A 5,840-nucleotide genomic window follows, 5' to 3' on the forward strand; every position below is an offset into this window, starting at 1 on the left:
TCTCTCTCTCTCTCTCTCTCTCTCTGCACGTAAAGGCGATTCACTTCAGCTCACTCTCACTCCGAAACAGCAGTTGGCTTAAGCCCCTGAAAGCATCTGACAACTCCAAAGACCATTTTGATACACCGGACAGTGTGTGAGGAGGTTGGCATTCTGCGGTTTTACCTCGCCAGGCGCCTCCCTCACAACGTTTTCCTCTGTATCTTTATGAAATCCATAAAATACACATCCACTGGGTCTTTCCCCGGGATTCAATTAAGAGTTCAAAGTAACCTTTATCCTTTTTTTTTCGCAGCGCAGACACCTCCTTGTCCATTTATCCGGTGAAACGACGTGATTTATTTACAAAGCCTTTTACAGTCGGCACTTACAAGAGATGACTTACGACTGCAGGTTGATTGATACGCCACCTGATGCTTTTGATGCGGCGAAAGGTTGCTAATACCTTTCATTGTGTGGTTTAATGATTTGTCTTTTATGTGTGTTTTTATGGCTTTATTACAGGCTGCACAACAGTCGGCCCTTCGGGGACGGTAATGTCTGGCCTGTTCTTTCCCAACGACCTAAAACTGGGCTCAGTAATTCATCATTCTGTTAATTGAGAGCACTTTTAATGGACATGACACATACTTAGTGGTTGTACTAAGTGTAGATAATGAGGAGACAAAATGACATGGCCCTGGAAGCCATGGATTGGCATTTATACTAAATCCCCCCCATCAGCCTTAAAAAAAAAAAAACTGAAAACTGAATTTACTCAACATGCTCTGTGAATATTAAGTTTGATTTGTATGAATTGTTGGAAAGATCTAATTAGTGGGCGGCAGTGGATCTGCATTAAGTGATGTCCATGTGGACGAGAACAAAGTGCAGACCAACTCGCTGGCCTGTGAAGATGGAAAACATTTGGTGAAAGATAATTGAACATTAAAGCATGTTTGGTTTCGCTGAACATGAAATGAACGATTACCCTGCTTATTAGCCTCTCAAATCCTCATCTTTCTCAAGATTCCTCTTGAGCAAGAGGTCGCGACCTTTCAAAAGTGGCTTCGAGACTCTCAGACAAAGACGACTCTGGATTTTCTTCCCCCAGACCGGTCCTGACTGGTCAACTGCAGGGATATCATTAAATTGCTTGTGAATGGTCAGACTTTTTTGTTAACATCATAAATGCTCATAGGAAAAAAGGGGGAAATTCCCAGAAATTAGATTCACTCTGGCAATGTCTTTTGATTATTTCATCAAAAACAAAATTGTGGTACACTCATACACACATTCTGGATGTGTTTGTTTTTATATATATATATATATATATATATATATATATATATATATATATCGTTGGAATTTGTTTTCGGTCTGTGTTTTTAGGGGTGTGTGGATCTTTTAGATCAATTTTGCATATTCAATATTCAACATTTCATCGTGTGTCATGGAGTCTGGGTCTGGTCTGGTCTTGGTCATGACTCTGATCTTGGGTCTCAACCCCTCAAAGTACTGGGCTGTGGTCGAATAGTCAAAAGATTACCTCCTAACGTCTATTCCTAACCACTTTTCCTTGACCTCTGTGGAAAACTTCACGTCTCAGGTATCCAGAGCTGGTGTCACACATCGACATCTAGCACTCGTGGGGGGCCAAGACTCCGCCCCCTGGGTCACCTGCAACCCGACTGAACAGGCAGACAGAAGAAACGATGTCCTTTGACGTCACTTTCTCTCAGATATACCCTTCTGAGTTAATGTATCACCCATCTGATGGGACATTAATGGTGAAATATAAAGAGCCTCCTACTCAAAAATGATTATTTCCCAGATTGCTTTAAATTAAAGCGTCAGCTGTCAGCTCAGAAGACATGGCGTTGTTCTGCATGCGAAGACACATATTTATAGCTCTTCAGTACTGGATGATTATATTTAGAAACTGATTTCTTGCCCCTCTGCTTCTCTTTTTCTATCCTTCACTTTGACCAAAAATGAGTTGGAAACAAAAGAAGAACATAACATGTTACAGTGGGATCATGGGCACTGCCAGACAACCGCAGCGGTACTGATCCATGACCACATGGTGTCAGTGTTGCACACTGGACATGGGGGCTTTTTTTTCTCTTGACATTTTGAGTCCTTCACACTAATCTTTGCAGCAGTTAACACCTCTGAAGCATTTTCTGATAAGTTTAAGTTCAAATTGCCCTCTACATTTGAAAAGTTTTCCTGCACCTTTTAAAGATAAAGTTGATGGATTGTGCCACATTTGAGTGATATCCTATAGAAATATATTGTAGTCAGCACGCGTGTCAGCCTGGGTGCAAATTTGACATTACACATTAAAATAATAATCGCATCGAGCTATCGTTCTGCTAAACGGGAGGACGATGGTCCTGTTGGTTGGGCGTGTGAACACCGCTTATACACGGAACCTCACAGTTCATTCGTGACCTTGTCAACAGAAGATGTCAATGCGATCTCCACTCAACGCTTGTTCTGGAGCTTTCCACCGTATCGCGTGGTCATCATTAGCAGACGAAGTTTGCACAGTTGTCACGCAAGAGTAGGTTTGAACATCTGCAATCGAAACCCCCCGAACAAAATGTGTGCAAGTGGAGATTGAGTACAGAGTGTTTTGCCACCAGTTTGGTACCATTTTATACGAAGGCAACATTTAGGTTGTATGAATAAAAGGTCACACGTTTCTCACTTTCTTATAATCCATCGGCAAAAGTCAGCCCCAGAGGGGGGGGGGGTCGTCTTTAGGGGGAGATTACAGGTCAACAGAACATGCCAAAAAGAAGTCATATACATCACCTGAAAGCGGGGAACCTGAAGATTAATTTGAGATTAAGGCTCAGCACTGTGTGTCAAGTTATTCTGGTCATAAATAAGAAATGAAAATTCAGTACTGAATATTGTGAATATATTTCACATATTGTCAAAGTCTAAAATGACTTTGAACATTATGATGAAAGCATATGATGGCTATTCCTATGCTCACTTATGTCTCATTGGTTGTTGCAGCAATCTTTTGATTTGGTGCAAAATCGTTTTACAACTCAAGGAATGATAGAAATGATCAACAATGCATCCAAAATACCACTTAGGACACCAAGACCTTGAGGAACTCCATAGAAAAATTCATGCTGGGATTATTTGGCGAGTTTTGATAACGGCTCAGGAACAGCCTTATTTTCAATATTGTAAAGTTTCATGAGGAGGTTTATACAGTGAAGTAAAATAAAAAAGGTCTTATTCCAATGAAATGGCTACTTTGGAAACTAACATCAACACATGAATTCTAAGACTGTTTAGGGACCCCAGTATGAAGAAATACTCAAACACATATCTCTGGAGCTTGGCTTATAACTGCTCCATAAAACACTAGTTAATGATTATTAACCAGTCAGCTTATAAACCCATTGGAAAGATATATTACAAAATGGTAACACACTTTGTGTTTTAAAGTGTCCACGTGTGTGGAGTTGCTATCAATAGCTCAAAGTGATATTTAGTTTGAAGCCGTTATCTATTCTACCTATTGTTTATCCATTGTAATGATTGTTTATCCATTGTTACTATTGTTTATCTCATTGTAACGATTGTACATCTCATTGTTACGATTGTTTATCCATTGTAACGATTGTATATCTCATTGTAATGATTGTTTATATATTGTTTAGCTCAGTTACTATTGTTTATTTATTGTTTATCTCATTGTTGCTGCGTCAAACAATTTCACAAACGTCAACAAACACGAGTGTTTGAAGTTTTTAATGTCAAAGTCAAACTTTTACATGATTCATCTTCATACCCAAACCATTCGTCGACAGCTCCTCCTCTTCCTCGTCATAGCAAATGCAATTAGTTCATTACGTAATTACAGGAAGGGAGCAGCAAAAAACAGAGCCAGCCCCATAAGAAAAGAAAAACAAAGGTAGAGGAAAATAAAAATAACAGTTGTCGTTTTTTTTCTTTTTTCTTTTTGTCTCATTTCTTTCTCAAGTGCAGATTTGAAGACCGTAGGCATGCCATTGTCTGTTATGGGTTCCAGTTGTCTGTTCTACAGTGTAGTTTTATCTGTACATGGCTATAAGAGTAACAGCACGAGGGGGATGACGGGGACATGATGTGCGCTGGAGTGTCTGTTTTTAAAAATGTCTCGATTAGTGGGTGATAGTTGTCAGACGTCACGTTCTCCTCTGTCCGTCTCCCCTCTCTGTTATGCGGTAGACTGAAAGATATTCATGTTTAAACGTGCAGTATAAAAAAAAAATAAAAAAAAATAGAGATACACACCCACACCGATTGGTGTGCAGCTCAAGTTCCCTTCAAACCTGTGCTGCTGGGAGGGTTTTGAAAAGGTGCCGTAATAGAACTGCCATAAAACAGGCAGTCTGAAGAAGTATCTGCCGCTTTGAAGAGGCAGGGCTGGGTCAGGAGTCTCTTTCTAAAACCCACAAGCTGGACGTTTAGTTCTTTGTTTAGTTTACACACACACTCGTCCCAACACCCTTTCTCCCAGAGGAAGAGCACATGTCCTTTCGTCCTTCAGTGTTTTCACCAATCCCTTTTTTTTCTTCCCCGACCGTCCACAGATTAACTCCATATGCGTTGAGTTCGTCACAATCCTCAGCACAGTCCATCAACAACAGAGCTCAGCCAACAGCCGTGTTGGGGGATTTGAGGGTAAATGAAGGCTTAGGGAGTAAGTACATCAGTGGCCTAAAACGAGCTAAAGGGAGTCGGTCACACAGTCGTAGAGTTGAAGGTATATACAGATATACAGCGCGTAACCACGCACGAGGAGCACACCCATTTCTGCCATCGTAAAAAGCGACGCGCAGGACTCACTGCACACCTTACACACTTTACACGTTACACACCTTACCTGAGTGTCGCTCTCCTGTCCGACTACCAAAGGATCAACGGGGCCTAAAGCGGCGCTCGCGTCCTTGACGAGCGAAGCCGTCCCTTTCCGTCCTCTACCGGCTCCGAAACCAGCAGAAAAATGAAGAAGACACGCTTCAGTGGCAAGTTCCAGCGGTGTTACATTCGCCGATCCAGACGTAAATGAGATCAGCGGCCGATCAAGGAGAGGGGAGGAGGAAGGGGAACTCATTAAGACCACATGGACGACCTAACCCCATTATCCCTATCGCACCGCCGAAACCACACACTGGCGATGGGAATTAAGATGCGGCGGCCTCAATCCCGGCGCAGCAGAGAAAGAGAGTGTGTGTGTGTGTGCGCGTCTGGAGTCGTGCGGCAGCTGCTGGGAAAAAGGACAAGTTCTGTTATCTGTGCAGTTTTTGCGAGCTGGTGTCGGCACTGTGTGGTGAAACGGGCTGCGGCGGCGTCTCTGTGGCTCCGCGCTGCATTGTGTTCTTTTTTTTAACGTCGTTTGTTGGAAACTGAGAAAAAAGGTGTCTCCACCATCCGACTGGGAATAGTTTAATGCACTGAAGCCAACTCCTTTAGCCGCCGTCGTGATCTCCATTCCCCCCCACGTGAGAGCACACACACACACACGCACACACGCACACACACGTGATACGGATGTATCCAAATAGGCGTGGTATCCAAAAAAGGCGCGCGGTTTAAAAAAGAGAGAGGGAAACAAAGCCAGCATTTTCTTTCGTTCATGCAGTTATTTTTTTTTCTCTTCCTTACAGGAATTTGGTTCTTCTATGAGTTCTACTTACAGTATGCGGGAACGTTCCACATCGTCTATCGTTACATACAAGGAGATGACGCGTCTGAAATTCCCTTTTAATGTCGCCTCCCACGTCAGTCAGAGAGATGAATAATTATTTAAATACATTTCATGTTTAAATACTGTCTGGAGGGGG

This window comes from Cyclopterus lumpus, chromosome 1 (genome assembly GCF_009769545.1).
Source record: "Cyclopterus lumpus isolate fCycLum1 chromosome 1, fCycLum1.pri, whole genome shotgun sequence".
Lineage (NCBI taxonomy): Eukaryota > Metazoa > Chordata > Actinopteri > Perciformes > Cyclopteridae > Cyclopterus > Cyclopterus lumpus.